The sequence below is a fragment of the Orbicella franksi genome, chromosome 3, assembly GCF_964199315.1.
Source record: "Orbicella franksi chromosome 3, jaOrbFran1.1, whole genome shotgun sequence".
In the NCBI taxonomy this organism is placed as follows: domain Eukaryota; kingdom Metazoa; phylum Cnidaria; class Anthozoa; order Scleractinia; family Merulinidae; genus Orbicella; species Orbicella franksi.
Genome location: NC_138147.1, coordinates 9112501 through 9130031, shown reverse-complemented (window position 1 = coordinate 9130031; position 17531 = coordinate 9112501). Strand labels below are relative to the sequence as shown.

General features: G+C 40.7%; 2 long non-coding RNA genes across 2 annotated transcripts; both read right to left on the bottom strand.

Annotated features, from left to right (window-relative positions):
- Window positions 1-6744: 6744 nt before the first annotated feature.
- LOC145483004 (uncharacterized) lies at window positions 6745-8570 on the bottom strand. Its single transcript, XR_014048860.1, has 3 exons — window positions 7825-8570; window positions 7317-7403; window positions 6745-7184 (listed from the first exon to the last, which is right to left on the bottom strand). It is a non-coding gene; the product is annotated as an uncharacterized LOC145483004 (long non-coding RNA).
- A 950-nt stretch (window positions 8571-9520) lies between these two features.
- Window positions 9521-11969, bottom strand: LOC145481195 (uncharacterized). The gene is made up of 2 exons (XR_014048595.1): window positions 11246-11969; window positions 9521-10582 (listed from the first exon to the last, which is right to left on the bottom strand). It is a non-coding gene; the product is annotated as an uncharacterized LOC145481195 (long non-coding RNA).
- Window positions 11970-17531: the final 5562 nt, after the last annotated feature.

The window sequence follows — 17531 nt, the reverse complement described above, 5'->3', positions numbered from 1 at the left end:
GCCGAATCCAACACGCGGAAGCGCGCGTGAGTTCCCTCCAGTTTACATGCAGGCTTCGAAAACAATTTTTTTCCGATGGGAAGTGGTCCATTTTTTTGCGGATTATTTTCCATTCCCTGTAGTGAGCACGATCTATGTATACGCAATTGACTTCATTATTTCCTCTAGCAGCTTTCCGTCTTTGCTGAGGTAGAAAATTTCACTTCAAGTAGAAGTAAGCATTTTTTTTCTAAAACCAGAAGTTTTTGACAAACTTGTTCGTTGAATAAAACTCGTTTGCAAAATACACAGAATTTACTTTCACACTGGTTAGCTCAGAGAGCGCACAGCACGACCAGAAACGAGAAACGAACCCCTTTGAGAATTAACGAATCAAGTCTAGCCAAAAGAAAAAAACAAAAATAAAACAAAACCAATTCTAACTTGTCAGAGTTATTCATAGTTTTCAGCAGTTACAGTAATTCATAGAGTTCGGTATTCAGTGAAAAATTCGCGGGACGTGCTATTTTGCTGTTACTGAGCGTGAATAAAATATACATGTAGTGCAATCAGTGGAAAAGAGTTCAACTTCGCAAGATACTACTTCGTCCGATCGACTGACAAGGCAGCTTATGGAAATGTTTGACATTGACGTTTACATATGCTCGCGCTTAACATCTTTGTTGGTTTTGTTTGGTTTTAAGTAAGGAAGACCTTTTTATCCTAGGCAAGTTTTACAAGTGAATCGTGAAGTAGTCTGTTCCAGGCTCTCGGTCAGTGAAGACGATTGAAAAAGCGGGCCTGCGACGAGCCGAGACTCCGCTCGTCGCTCGTCGCTCGTCGCTCGTCGCTCGTCGCTCGTCGCTCGTCGCTCGTCGCCCGCCCGCTTTTTTCGATAGTTCTCATTGACCGAGAGCCTCAGGAATAGGCTAATCGTGAGGTGAGTCTACACGGTAACCAGCTATAATACCACCCTTTCGTCCCGTCTGTTGTAGGGCACGTGGTTCCCGTTGTTTTGGTTTGGCCTTGCCTCAAGGCTTGGTGTTTCACATAGGGTTAACCTCATTGCGCCTTAATTTCTCCCTCGGACAAGAAAAATGGTTATGTCTATTTTAACAAAGAACAAATCTGAGGTGCCCGGAATATACAAGTCGTATACATGTTGCCGTTTCTTTTGTTTTTGCTTTTTCCCACCATTTTTTTGCTACAGCTCGCCTTGTCACTTCGTCTATCTTTTTTACTTTTCTCAGTGTTCACTTCTAGGCTGAGATTTTACATGCCCCAAGGACCCGGGATTTTGTTGTTTACTCTGCTGTTTCGGTTGTTCGTCTTCGTCCGAATTCTCCACCGCCTTTTTTTTTAATATCAAAATTATTGCGACTTACATGAAACGCATTGCACCGTCTCCGATTTCGCCTTTATTGCTTTTCCCTACACTGCATACAGTCCACACACAGTTCTCTGGCTTGACCAAGACTGAGTTCAATGCCCTATTCTCATGCCCAGACTCACAGGGTAGAGACGCAAAGTCTAGTCTACTGACAACAACAACAACAACTAGCCTTATCATTCGGTGCATTTTTTTGCTGCAAATAATATGGCAGTTCGCTTCCCTGAGCTATCAGAGAATGATTTATATATAAAAACAAACTCGGTGATCAAACGAATGATAAAACAATTATTGGACTCAGTTATCGCAAAATATCGTGATTTGTCAATGTCTCGCTGATCAATTATTTGCCTCAATCAATGATTGTTCAAAATTTGGAACGATCCTTTCTATTTTTCCCTAGAGTATTTAATGCAAATACATAAGAAAGTGAGATTCATCTTCAATTTTAGTGATAAGACTCACAAAAGGGGCATGGGCAGATTCTATCTAGCCGTTTCAATCACACGGGGGACCCGAACACTGTATCAGCAATAACATACAATGGTCCATAATCATTTAAAACAAATGTACTGTTATTTACCTGTGTTCCTGTGTCTTTTTGAGTATTTAGAAGGGATTTGAAGAGGAACGAAGGCGGTTCGAATCTTGTCTGCCGCTTTGTGACTGTGATGCTCCAGTTACGTTTCAAGTTTCCATTATCGTCGTTAACTATTAACTCTCATGAAACCTGAAAATCTCTCCCCAGATGTAAGCGAAATGTAAACCACCTTCGCTTTTATTCAAATCCCTTCTAAGCGAGTCAAAAAGACAGGAGTGCGGGTAAATGACAGCACATTTAACAAATTGACGCCAGTTTTTTAATGCGTCTGTCCTCTTATTGATGATGAATTGTGTCATAACATTGTCAAAGTGGCTATGGAACCACGAGCCGCAAGCCAGTGGTTCCGCAGTAAACTCTTCGCGAGCTCATTGGCTAATTTTCATCGTCAATATGCGGACAGACACATAAATTTATAATCTAAGAGATGCGTTACGTCAGTTTTTTCATGCGTCTGTCATGTTATTGATCATGAATTTCGTCATAACATTGTCAAAGTAGCTGTGGATCCACAAGACGATAGCCGAGTGGATCCGCAGACTACTTTGACAATGTTATGACGAAATTCATTGTCAATAACAGGGCAGAGGCATGGAAAACTGACGTATGAAGAAGCCTAAGCCGAGTATTACACTGTGATAAAACACGACGAGCATTTGAGAACACGAGGGAAATGTAGAAAACATGTACACGAGCCGCAGGCGAGTGTTTTTCAAATGTGGGGAGTGTTTTTTCACAGTGTAATATACGGCCTTAGACTTCTTCATTTGCTTTTATAATATAGAGGTAATGTGGTGAAAAACAATAATAGACGCTTTTTCTATATTTTATACTCTAATAAAGCATGGGTTTTTGACCAATCAGAGCGCGCGCAGGGTCCTATCTATATTATAAACTGTGATAAAACATGGGTTTTTGACAAATCAGAGCGCGCGCAGGGTCCTATCTATAGCATAAACTCTAATAAAACATGGGTTTTTGACCAATTAGAGCGCGCGCAGGTTTCTATCTCTATTATAACGATAAACCAAAAAAAATTTGCTCCGCGCAAAAAGGCCTAGGTACTAGTTTTAGCCCTACAGTGTTAGGCAGGACATGTAGGCAGCAATTTTCTCTGTAAGGTCGCGTAGGAGATGACAACAGTAGACGAAGGTAAACTATTCATTCTTTTCATTCCTTTATTAACTCTCTTCCTACTCAATAAGATTGTGTGCTCCCTATGGAAATACCTAACTTCGACACTGTTTTACTTCACTCAAATTGGAGCAGCTTGCAACGAAACTATTCGAGGGAAATTCCACCAGACATAAACGTATTGAGTTGTGGGCCAAAAGCATAAAAAAGTTCCGGAATTGCGGACGCCATTTCCCCCGCACTACCGGCCGCAAACATCCTCGCAACATGTACGCGCGTGTACTTAACGCGTGTGCCGCGTGGGATGGCGCAAATTGTTCTTAAAATAGCAAAATTGTCCCATCTCATATGGACAGCCCTAATACTAGAAATAGCGCGCGCTTACGGTCTCCGTCCCCGATTATGGCTCCTGATTAGACCTTGAGGCAACACAGTGGTTCTTTCGTTTTGAAACAAATTCATTGCGCGTTTCAAAGAGGTAGACTTACGTCTCTCATTAAGTGACAAAACGTTTTCTGTAACTGACGTTTATTGATCGTGACTAAAACACCACACGAGTACATACGAGTACATACGAGTAACATACGAGTACATACGAATAACAAACGAGTGACAAACGAATAACATACCACACCCATGAATGCGTGCGTACCACACCCATGAATGTGTGCCACATACATACGTCCGCCATACGCGCACCACACACGCAAAAACAAACCTGGGCGCTAATGTGATATGATGTGACGTTGCGGCGTCAAATAAACGCAGAAGATTACGATGATTGCACACAGGATTTAGCGCGCGCAAATGTCTCATAGAATTAGTTTATTCGAAGTATTAAATAGCATAGTAAAAGCTTCGGGGTGTGTGGGGTGCTGTTTAATGAATTTAACCCTTCTCCCTTTCCTCAAAAAAAAAGGGTGAAACAGTCTAACTTTCTTTCATATTTGCAAACTTTGGTTATTCCCTTAAAAATTAGAAATCCATGTATATTTTAATCCAGATCAAATTTACTGGTTATGTACAATAATGTACTCTTTCATAGTGGAAGTAAGAAAACGGTTCAATAACGGCTGGAAACAATAATATTACTTTGAAATGAATTTTCCACTTCACAAAGTATTAATCAATGTATATCGAAAATTGGCAATAACATATAAATTCGTTAGGCGAGTAACTGTAAACAGACATATTCAAGAACTGCAACAAACCATAGCGCTATGAAAACAAAAGATAATGACAGGCCTACACGGACTACCCTCGTGAATTGTGATAGCGATGTATTTTACTCGTATGTACTCGTATGTTACTCGTATGTTACTCGTATGTACTTGTATGTTATTCGTATGTACTTGTATGTTACTCGTATGTACTTCTATGTTAGTCGTATGTACTCGTATGTACTCGTAAGTACCCCTGTGGTGTTTTAGTCAGGATCACGTTGTCAACAAAAAGGCTCTCAGGTGTTGGGAAGGGTAATGTGACAAGGAAACTTGCCAAACTCTGTAGATTTCATGGTTTTCCACGTGTTTGGTTGTTTCAAGTCTCAAGTTAGGTAATGCTGTTTACTTCCAATAATGTGTTCTTGTTTAGATGGGTTTTGAAACTGATATTAATTTGAAGTGGTTTGTGGATTTTTTGGGGGGGTGGAATATCAAAACCGAAAAAAACTATGATCATTACTGGCAACAGAATAAGACCATGCTATTGCATGATGATGTCATGATTAAATTGGTTCTTGTTATAAAATGAATCAGAAAAATTATCCAGAATCAAGTTCAGTCAACACAAATCTGCTGTTTACCGTTAGCTACTATTACAGACTGCATAATGTTTAGCTGTCTTGCTGGGAACAGTTCCATGTAGTTCTAATAAACAAAGTCATTGATCAACTGTTAAAATCAAACCTTGATAAAAGTAGGCTTGATATCACATTTCCCAAGGTAGAACAAATTCTTTTTTCGCTGCACATCGTAACCAGACAAACTTGTCGGATTAACCTTATCATTTAACTGTTAAGAGTCCACTGAGTGCTGCTACCTCCAGGGGCTTTTAATTCACGCTTGCGCACTAACCTACTAAATTATAAATTAAAAAATGGAATGGGAAATCTGGCGTCTCCTGTTAATTTCTCTTAAAAACATAAAAGTAACTCAAAAGTTGGTTATTCACATGAACCCATTGTCATCCTCTCCTTCCACTCCATATCATCTTTCCAGGACGTGCCGGAAAAACGACTAGTTTATGCAATTCTAACAATCACAAAATACCAGGCTGAGGCAGTACCATTTGTATTTATTTCCTTTTTTTTTCATTGACCCTTCAGCTGCAACATTTAATGAGTTTCTGAACAAAGAATCTTAGGTATATTATTGGTCATGTAAAATTATGATTTGTAACTATCTGGATTAGGAAAGACCTCATTTAAATTATTTTTTTGAATAGAGATCATTTCTGCAACAGTCTGCTTGTCAAATCAGTAAAGTGTAATCACTTAACATCATCTTGCTAGGGAAAAACTGCATTCAAATCCTTTTTTAACACACAGTTACACTAACGTATACAACTACAAAATAGTTTCTTTTATGACCCCTTAATTTGGTCCCCATAACAGATTTAAATCCAAGGTAGCTTCATGTAACCATGCATAAAATATAAACCTTGATACCACATGCTAAACTAATGATTTTTATTTTTATTTCTACTTATTTATTTATTTGCTGGTTTAATTCTATTTTATTATTATTGTTTCTATCAGGTTATATTATTGTCAATTGTTATTATTCTGTATCAAGTAATATTTTTCATGCATGGTTACATGAAGTCATCCCAAATTCAAATCTTTACTGGCGACTAACTGAAGAGGTCACAGACAAAGCAAGTCTTGAAGTCGCATACACTATGTAACTGTGTATCGAAGAAAAATTCAAATGAAGCTTTTCCCAAAACAAGATGCTGTTCAGTAATCATACTTTCTTGCTTTAACGAGTAGAACTTTGCAAAGGAGGCTATTGTGCGTGGTTTTTATGCTCCAACAACAATGCAATGCTTGGTTTAAGTGAGTTTAAGTGGGTGAAGCCATATTTTTCTATGTTTTCTTCCCTGATGACTAGAGCCGGGCTTGAAAAAAGTGCCATCCAGTTGTCCACGACAAGTAGATTTTGCTACTGGGCAAGTTACTTTTCATTCTCACTCAACCAATGGGCAAGGGCTCAGGCAAGTTGTCCTCCAACTAAGTAACACTTGTTCCTTCAATCACTGATCACCATTGCCTTCCATTTGTAACAGTTTGGAAGTGATTACATTTACTGCATTTAGTGTTGGCGAGTTAGGAAACAAGTCAATAAAGGCTTGGCCATCTTCTAAGGATTGCATTAGACTGGGATCCAGTAGAATAGAACCTACAAAGAAGGAAATAATTATTCTTTCAAGATCTAAAAGCAAGATATAGCTAGAAGACTGTGCTATGTGGAAACTGACTGATTTCAATGTCATATTGAACACATCACATCAGCGAGAATTCTCCTAGACTAGTTCACAAACAATCTGTTAATCTGCTATGTGATAAACTTGACACAAAAAATAATTTGGTTGACATTCCTTAAGCTTCCAGCAAACAAGACCTTTACATTTCCAGACAACATAGTTCGCTGCTTTTTTTATCTAACAAATTAAGAAGCTTAAGCTGTGTATTACACTGTGATAAAACGTGACGGGCATTTTGAGAACATGAGGGAAATGTAGAAAACACAAGGCGCAGGCGAATGATATACAGGTAATGTGGTGAAAAACAATAAAACACGGTTTTTCTATGTTTTATACTCTGATAAAACATGGGATTTTGAAAAATCAGAGCATGTTCAAGGTCCTATCTATATGATAAATACTAATGTAGACAAGTGCAATAAATGGTGAAAAGACCATTTTCCATGAAACATGATCTAGATTGCCCCTAACCCCTCTATCCCCCTTCCTGTGTAGTCACTGATGTTAATAAACATTTTTACCTAAAAATGGAACATCGCAGCTCATTGCCAAGGCTTCACCTCCTGCTTTTGAAAATGCATAATTTGCGCATTCCTAAAAGAAAGAGAGTGGAATATTATTACATACTATGAAGATAAAGAAGTAAACTTTCCGAGATCCAAATAAGGCTTCTTAATAATCGACAGCAATAATTTAGAAAGCTTATAATAAATACTTTATGCATACCTGAGGAGTAGTGACAAGAATTGCTTCATCTGGATTATAATGTTGCAGATTTTCTACTAAGTACTGTAATGTGGTCGTCAGATGTCCCTGGATTGAACAAAACCAATCTTAGAACAGAGCAATAATGATAGCATTACACTGCATACTGCAAAATGAGATGTGCACAATTGCACTAGCAGCAAAGTTAACAATAAAGAGTATATCTACTCTGATCAAGGGAGGTCAAATCCAGTCTCCTAGTGTGAAGTATTGTTCCCTCCCCCTTAATCTCCTTAACATCCCATCTTTTTGCAGTTCAGGTTGCCCAACAACTTGTTAGTACTCATTTCTCCTCCTATGTGATGAGAGGCATTGCAAGTCAAGTCTCTCACCTAAGAATGCAGTACAAAGACCCATGGAATCCAGGCCTATTGATCTAGAGTGTACGACATTAACCACTGGTCTGCTTTACCTCACACATCGGTACATCACAAGTCTCTGAAAATTACATTTTATATTGTTGTCATACCTGGCCATGGAGGTGTATCCATAATCTGGCAATCCAGACCTGTCACCCCAACACACATCTGATAGAAGCTGCTTGATCGTTGCTAAAAAAAAAAAACATACCGGTAACTGTCACATGAGAACTCAAGGAAGTCTGCTGGAACATCAATTTGAAAATGTTTGTAGCACTCTACAGAATTTGCTCCATTTTTAATTTTCCTTTTCATTCAAAAGCCCAGAAAGCCACAATGTAATCAAAATAATTTGCATAACTTTTGTACAAATTGTTACACTGTAGATCCAGTGGTGACCAGCTGTGGTATTGCACACTATCGTTTGCTCACTATCAACAAAGCCTAATAATTATTCTAGCTACCTTAAGTTAGAAAATATTTTTTCGAGGTTTCCTACATTTTAAACTAAGGTAATTTTGTGCATTACAAAAAATATCTCAATATGTGGTGGCATATGTAGATCCTTGAAGTGATTTCAGGACAGTTTCACTAATGATGAGACACTCAGATCTAGCTTTGATTAACAAGCTTGAGCAGGTCAAGGTAAGTCAAAAAATATATAAGTAAAGAGCATAAAGGAATAAATACCATTTTTCTTAGATCCTCTCCACACAGTGACATCATCTCAGTCTGTTATTAAACAAGAAACCAATTGACATAACAGCCACTCATTTGCCCTTGTCTGTGTAAACTGGAACCCAACTAAAAAGAAAGGTTCAGGTGATCTTTAGAAAATACCTGTAAACACCTTCCACAAAGAACATAGGCAAACTTTCAGATGTTAATAACATATCAGCTGATCTTGGGGACTGGGACGTGGGACATGGGACTCAGGGACGCGGGGACGCAGGGACACGGGGACGCGGGGACTCGGGGACGCAGAGATGCGGGGATGCGGGAACATGGGGATGCGGGGACGTGGGGCGCGAGCACGCGCTGGGACTCGAGGACGCAGGACGAAGGGACTGGAGGACGTGACAAACAAACATCACCTGATTTTTGCACTGAATTTGTAAAATACAATTTTGGGCGGTCAAGTGAAAAGTAATAGGGACCTTAAGCACCGATGATGAATGAGACGACGACGATGAGTAAAACTTCTGTAAGACTGGGTCGAGGACGTCATTCACGGCGTGAAAACCAAGTGCAAGTACATGTAAATAGAGCTGAGTCCTTGCAAACATCGACCTAAAACTATCGAAAAATTTTGTCATGTCTTCCTTTCACAAGCTCCATGACCAGTTTCGCTTGAGCTACAAAAACGGTACTACCGATGACAACGAGCTTTCAGGCCTACATGAGGAATTTATGTAGAAAAATCTCGATTTCTCATAGGATGAACATAACAGGTTTTCACTCGGAGAGATTAACTAACCCGAATTTTCGGGCCGATATAATCTAAAACGACTTTCATGGTATAAAATTTTATCCTAAAAACATAAGCGAAAGCCTACATGTAGACAGGAACCAGAAGAAAATGAAAGAAAGAGTCATTTTTCAATTTCTGAATTCATTTAACTTTCTACTTTCGCTGACAAGCAAATTTCACTACGGACAAACCGATAAACCCAAAATAATGTTATTACCAACGGTTTCTACATCAAACTCGCCGTAAAATCTAGTTAATACAAAGCTAAGAGGTTAAATAAATAACCAAATTTCATTGCAATAGTTTGATATAAATTTCTGGTTGAAACACTGCGTAAATAGATAAATACATACTCATGTTCGCTCAGGATGGCAAACCTGATGTTTTGACGTCCTGAACTTCACATGGAGGAAGAGTCGAGCATGCATAGTAACACGGTAAGGGGAAATTCTGCTTCCGGTCGTTGTCCTCTGGGTTCGTCGTCGTTGGTGCTGGTCCTTAATATATGCTGGGGATCATCAGCTTCTGGTCTGCTGACAAACTCTCGAGCATATTTGATTACTTTTCACTTGACTGCCGAAAATTGTATTTTACAAATTCAGCGCAAAAATCAGGTGTTGTTTGTTTATCACGTCCTTAAGTCCCTACGTCCCACGTCCTCGAGTCCCCGCGCATGCTCACGTCCCACGTCCCCACGTCCCCGAGTCCCCGTTTCCCAATGTCCCCGTGTCCTCAAGTCCCCACATCCCCACCCCCACGTCCCCGAGTGCCCACATCCCCGCGTCCCCAAGTCCCACGTCCCACGTCCCACGTCCCACGTCCCACGTCCCACGTCCCACGTCCCACGTCCCACGTCCCACGTCCCACGTCCCAGTCCCCAAGTCCTCGTCCCACTTTTAGTCACAGCCTCCCTGTTACCACTGTGGCAGATCCACAGATTTTCACCAGGATGACTCTGGGGTTAGGGGGGAGAAAGACAGAAGATGCTAGGGGGAAGGCAAAGTGAACATTTTGAATCCAAGACAGAATTTTCCTTTAAGTGACACCAGTTCACACATCATGGGGTCAATACTGTAAATATTCTGATAACAATTAACCCAAACGTAAAACACGAAAACAAGATCAATCCCAAACATAGAAAATCGTCCGATAAAGCTTCTCCCTCCCCCCAACCCTCCCACTGCGTATGATCATGAATCAATGACTGAACGCAAAGATTTCAGCTTACCTTCTTTCCTTTGTTGTAAAGAGTCCATGCTATCTGTGTCGTAAACAGTACTTTTACCAACTCCTCCGATCCTACATGTATACCGGACAAAACTAGAATCACGTGCTTGATGGAGTTTGCTCCGAGAGAATTTCAGTCAGCGCCTCTGCTGTTCTTGCCTACTTGGACTCTAGAGAGAGAGGACAGTTCCAACAATGTCGCTAAGCATGCAAATAACATATTAAGTCTTAGTTTGTCTTTAACCTTCAGACAGAAGGAAGCACCGGTGTACCGTGACTGGGTACATTTTCCAGCCCTTTTCCGTGAAGGAAGCTTTAACAACTGCATCGCAAAATGGAGGCTGGGTGCCTGTGATATCCAGGAGCTTCCACTATTGGCAGCCAGCTCCTAGATGGAGACTGCTCCCATGGCTGGCACATCCTGGCAAGCCAGCCATGAGCCCCCACGCAGAAGGGAGAGCAGGCACCCGTCACACTGTGTGAACAGTGGAAAAGAGGGAGGGAAATGGGGGGGAGGGAGGAAGCCTTGAACATGAGGTCCCATGAACTGCCACGCAAATAACACGCTAGCGCCTGTAACGCTAAACACACTTCAGTCAAAGAGCACATGGGATCTGGCGCATGCCCATGTATGAAACGCCGCTGACTCCAGACAACACTGGCGCTCTTTGTTGTTAACTCCGTTAAATTGCATTTAACTGCATGGAATTTTATTCGAAAAAATAACATAAAAGGACTCAAACTTCGACCTAGTTTTACTTTAAAGACAAAAAGAATAAATACACCCTTTGTGCAAACAGAACAACAACATTAGTTGCACGACGGCTACTCACCGTCCGCCATCTTGAATTTGAGAAGGAAACTGCTCGTCATCCTCTCGTACAGTCGGCTCAAGTGGCTTTCCGCTGCTCGCGCTTGGAACCTGTGGCTGAAACGTCATCCTCGGAAACCCAGGGGCAGTTAGACTTAGGGTGCGTTCCTTTGGGGTGATCTGGATCTGGATCAGTGATCCAAGATCACTCGGATCATAGTTCATCAAAGGAACCGATGAATCCGTGACCAGAGTGGATTTATTGGTTCCTTTGATGCACCATGATCCGAGTGATCTTGGATCACTGATCCTGATCCAGATCCAGATCCAGATCACCCCAAAGGAACGCACCCTTAATCGTGACGACGCGGTATTTTCGGTCGACGCGATATTTTCTAACTGCCCCTGGGTCTCCGAGGATGCTGAAAGGTTGGCCTAAAATGTCAGTCATCTTCCGCCTTCAGCCTAATCGCCAGGGGATTAAGCTGAGGGTGGGAGATGACCGGCATTTCAGGCTACTGAAAGATATGTACAAAACCACAAATGAAGTCAGGGACCGCGGAGGGGGAGGAAGGGCTACAGCCCTACCACTTACTTGCTTGAGCTGAGCTCTTTAGGGCTCCAAATGACATGGACGATGTGCGAATTTTGCTTCCGGAAAGTAACAAAACAGTTGAACAGTGACCCCTTATGGAATAATTATATTCCACGAGACACAATTTTTTTGGTGTAAACACAAGCCTATAGGCGAGTGTGTATACCACGAAGATACAGGTGTCTCGTGGGATATTCCATGGTATATATACCACTCGTTCGAAAGCGACAGACAGTGCTCGACTTGCCAGTCAGTCGATTGTGTTATAAGTCGATCTGGTCCGTTGAAAGTGATTGGTCAGTTTAGCCATGATGGTATTGGCTGAAAGACTCTTGTTAAGGTTACCGAAGATGTGTCATTTGCCAAATAAGTCGAATTTCTTTGGGAGTACTCGATTTTTTCGAATTACTCTGATTTTCGCGGAGGTTATCGAAGGTTACCGAAGATGTTCTAATTGTCGAATTAGTCGGATTTCCAAATATTGACTTCTTCGATGATGTTCGATTTGCCGGATAAGTCGTATTTCTGAAGATATTCTTCGCATGCTTTGACAGTGCTCGATTTGCCGGATTAGTCGGATGACCGAAGATGTTCGACCACGTTTCCATTTTTTCTCGGAGGTTACCCAAGATGTTCGAAGTTTTCCGAAGGTCACAAAATATCAGACCTTTAAATGGATGAATGATACCGTGAGTGCAGTTCCTGTCTTCATTTCCAGTTCTACAATGCGTTTTTAGGCACAGTTCGGAGTATTCAAACACCTATAACAAGGCTTCGATTGAGTCTGGAATAAACGTGGTATAAGCCCAATCAAAAGTTAGAAATAGTCATAGAAAGCTATTTTTCACGCTAATTTCACGCTTGAGCATGACACAGCCACACATAGGCCTATATAGCTCTACATAACAATACATTTTCATACAATTGAGCTGATGTAGCCCAACCGAGAGCTCTTATAACGTCTTCCTGACAACAACACAAAGCCGTTAGTAAACTCATATAACCATATATAACCAAAACTTTAAGCTTGGTTACATTCCAGAAATAAATTTAAAGTACATTGTCATTCAAAACCTTACAAAGTCCTACGTATACAGGACCATACATGATTAGATATTCCCCATCGTTTTGCATAGTCCAACATAGTATTACATATAGGTTGTTGAATAAAGGGTAAGGTCAAGAGAGTTGGATATTAGCCAAGTTCTTTGTTCGTTGAGGTCGGGAAATCGCACAGGCTTCACTCGTAGAGAACATCCTGAGGATACAGCAAGAAACTTTTTCTTGTCGTCTGTAATTCATAACAAGTCATGCGATAAACTGTTTAGAAACAACAAAAGAAAACAATTAGTAACTTAACTACAAACCCACAAATTTTAGCGTATTCAGCACCATCCATAAATTTTCTTTTCATGAAGAAGTTCTTCTAATTCTCGATAACCGGCAGTAACCCAATAACTAAATATTTCTTCTTTATGCAGAAAAGAGAAAGACAACATGCAAACGCTGCTTGAGCACACCAGTCCACTTTGACGTAAGAAAGACTCCAAACCAGTCTTAATCCATGTCATGCATTAGGTCAGTGAAGCATTAATTCGACATAAAAACTACTCCTGACCTTGTCAGTACTTCTAGAGGCAAAAAATATATCAATTCATTATAGCCAATGGCATTATTGCTGTATATGAACATTAATAAATTTACTGATCCAATTCGCTGTTGATCATACAATCCGCGGATATTGTGTCGACATTTCTTCCTTCCTCCAAGTTACTGAGAAGTACAACTAGCTCTCGAAAAACCCAGATCAAGTGCTTATTCATTAGAATTTTGACTGCAGAAAAAAAAAGACAACAACAGAAACGACAACCTGCAAACCCAGCTTGAATACAGACACAGTCCTCGGGGGGTCCATATGAGCCAGAAGCGCTGAGGCAGTACAGGAACGGTCAGAAATCAGCCACCCTATTCCGACACTCCATCCGGACTCATGTTTCCAGTGGATTGTCGCATGGTACTCATGATACCTGCGTGCTGTGTCCAGCAGGATAGGTTTCCAACTTGCGAGCACGGAATGACTAGTCGACTTCTCGACTGCAACCACACCTCTGGACGTGAAAGTAAAACAAGCACTGAGAGGAGCGCGCGAAACTCTCCACCTAGCTTAGGAATGCGTGATTGCCGTCTGCGATCATTCCGATTTCAAAATGGACGTTTTATTAGCTCGTTTTAGGTCTTTTAGCGCTGATCTCGGGTTCTTCTAAGAAACAAGTCGATACCTATGTCCTTAATTACTTATTATCCTATCGTTACCAGAATTGTTCACAGCCGGGTACATTGTTCTCAGGAAAGACTTTTCCACTTGCCATCCCACTTGAAGGTTTTCTCAAATTTCCTGTTTCCTTGGCCAGGAATCACTACAGTTTTTCCATTGTATGGATCCTTATAAGCCACAGCTGAACCAGGCTTATGATCAGTAGACTGTTGCGACACCGATATGCATGTGATGTACGTACTGCATAGTAATCAGTGCGTCAAGGACTAATCTGGAGAAAAAATAGGTGTTTAGGTTAATAATTCACAAAGGAAAACTAAGTTTAAACGTTTCATAATTTCATGTTGTCTTTCGTGTCTTATCACATTTTATGAATGAAACTTATTTACGAAGAGTGTAAGGGTAAATGTGCGAGAGCCATCTATCTCCTCGGATTAAGTAACTGCTTTCCATACACTCGATTTCCAACTAAGCATTTTAATATAATTTTCAGGTCATTGTTCCACGGTACTGGCGTTGAAGCTTTTCAAGGAAAATTAAACATCGAGTTTTTGCTGTTGTTGAGCCCGAAAGTCACCTAGAGCTATTTTCTTAAAAGATTGTTTGGCCTTTTAAAATATCATATGACCAGTAAAATGTTCAGTAAAATGTCGGATAATTATTATGTTCAATCTATTTGCTGATTATACAGAATGAGGAACTCTTACCTTACCCCTAAGAGGGCTTTTTCCGTTGCCTTGCCTCTCTTATCTGTTTCTGCATACTTCAACATGGTGACTGTATTTAAATGTCTCACCGGCGAAGAAGGAATTAAGGTGGATTACATCGTTCAGCACCGTTTATCCTGTTTGTCGGTTGCCACTAAAGATTAGTACAGTACAGTTCTGAAATGTCCTAAGTGGTGAGAACCACAGAGCCCAGCAATGCTTGAATCAAACCGTTTGAAGGAACGTTGCCATCTTGTCAAGCGACCTGTCAGTCTCGTGGTTTCAAGAAACTTGTTCACGTGAAATGGCAATCTTGTTCAATGTTTAAGCAAACCTCGCTGTATCCTTTTGAAGCTTCGCTCGCATTAGTAAAAATCAGCAAACCTGGCGCGAAGTGGATATACAGCTCAAACTGAACTAAACGTCGGTTGGGAAATTTGAAAATGAAATTTGGCTAAAGTGCGCATGGACAAAGGAAACTGCGTCGTTAATTTTGAATTTCATTATCAAATGTGTGAATTTCTCGCGTATAGCAAGGAATTAAAAAGTATCAAATCAGCGCATTTAAGTTTTCATTGCATCATTTACATAACAGGCAAAGTAATACTTCAGAGACCACTGATTGCCTCTTAATTCCCTTGGCGTTAGTTTCTAAATATACTGGTGCATTTTTTTATCTCACTTTTGACTGCACTACATTACGTTGAATTTCCCACGCTTAAAAACGCGGGAAAACGGGAGATGAAGCCGTGGCGTTGCCACAAATGTTAAACTCACGTGCACGTATTCCAGCGAATGAAGATCCACGAAGCCCCCAAAATCAAATCGCTCGACATTCGGCGGCCAAAGCGATTTGATGTTAGACAAGCATCCAGGATGGTACATGTAGTAGAATTTTACACGACGTAGCTATGCACGATAAAAAAAAATATATGCGGGCTTTCACGAGGAAAAAAAAAAAAGGAGAATGACGAGACTGCGCACGGCCGGCGATATTCGTTTCAGCAATTCGTTAGTTCGTTCAAAGGCATGAACGAGTACAGAGTACAGGTTGCTATTCATTGATGAAACAAAGAACTGATCTACTTTGTACCCGAAGGGAGAACGCCATGGATCACGAAACAGGGAGACTGACACCTTTTTAACTTAAATTTGATTCGAATATGGAAACCATTAATAATTTGAGAATTCTGACCCCCAACGGCAGATAATTCATGGTAGGCCACATATAATCGCCTTCCCCTTTACTCCTTAAATGCTAACCGCAAGCAAACAGCAGTAATTAAATGTTAACCGCAAGCAAACAGTAGTAAATAAATGCCAACTGCAATTAAACACAATATTTAAATGCTAACCGCAAGCAAACGGCAGTAAATAGAAGCAAACTGCAGGGAGACTATATGGGTGGCCTACCATGAATTATATCCCCCCCCTCCCCAACGGGCTTTCCAGAAGACTATTTTAAGACACGAGGTACATAAAAATCATTTTTGATACTTGACAAAAAATTCTATCGACAATGTAGAATGCCATGATCTGCGCAAAATGTGTTTAATCATAATCATTGGGTGATCAAACACTCCATAAACGCTTGCCTCCTATCCTTGGAAATCGACGGGCGTTTCAGACTTAACCATTCGTTCGGATGCCGTCACACCGAAGATCATGGTCCTTTGCTGATTAATCCGTCATTCAAGAGTCGTTATCTCCCTGGGTTTCCGAGAGTACACTAAGAAGGCCGGAAACCTCTCAATGTATAATTATCAAATTCACAAAACTATTTTTTACTTGAAGACGGTCGCGCGAAAATTTTCCAGCTTCACTGCATTCAGAAAATGAGTTACTTGTGTCAGAAATGCCAAAAAAATAGGGGGTCACCGTCCTCGTTTCAGAGATAAAGCGTGTGGAAAGCTACCCTGATTTGGAAAAATTGGCCCACGTAATTAGCCATGGTCTACAGGGGTTATAGTTAAAAATATCGAAGGTGAGTCAACGGAGGCAAACGATCTTAGTCACATTTTGTAGAAGTAGGCCTGTTGCGTAAATAATTCCAAATGTAGTCAACGTTTTCACAAAACGTAACCCTTCAAGAGGCATTTGAAACCGCCGTGAAGATGAACAAAGAGCTAAAAAGAACGGAATTCGATGGTTCATTTTGCAAAAAATTCAAACTTCTAATCCATAGATTTTCTCCATTTTTTCGCTAAACCGGCGGATGTCAACCGCGACTTTCTGAACATCGCAAAAATTAATACCCAGCAAGGAAAACCAGCCTTTTGACAACCACAAAAATTAGTTCCTGTAAAATACAAAAAATCGCCGATCACCCGCAGATAATTATGTGCCACACGGTAGGGACTCCCGTTTAAAAAGGACGAGGGTGCTCGTCGGAAATTATTGCAAGAACAAGAGCCTAACCAAGATCCCGTTACGTTTTGTAGGCGCGGCTAGAATTTTTTTTTTCACCGCTAAGAGGTACACCAATTTCGAGACAAAATTAATGATTTTCAAATATCACCTTTCATATTTTTTTTTTCGGCTCAACACGCTAAAAGGCACCCCAAAAGCTCCAGTGTTGGAGCTTTTAAGGTGGCCGAACACAGATTTCGCGCGCGCACAAGGATTGCAAAAACAAACATGCCGTCAATAGAGCGATCATTTTCTTTACTCAACACCCGCACTATCTGTGCTATTTTTCTCTATTATTGAACGCAGTCTATTGATGGCTTCA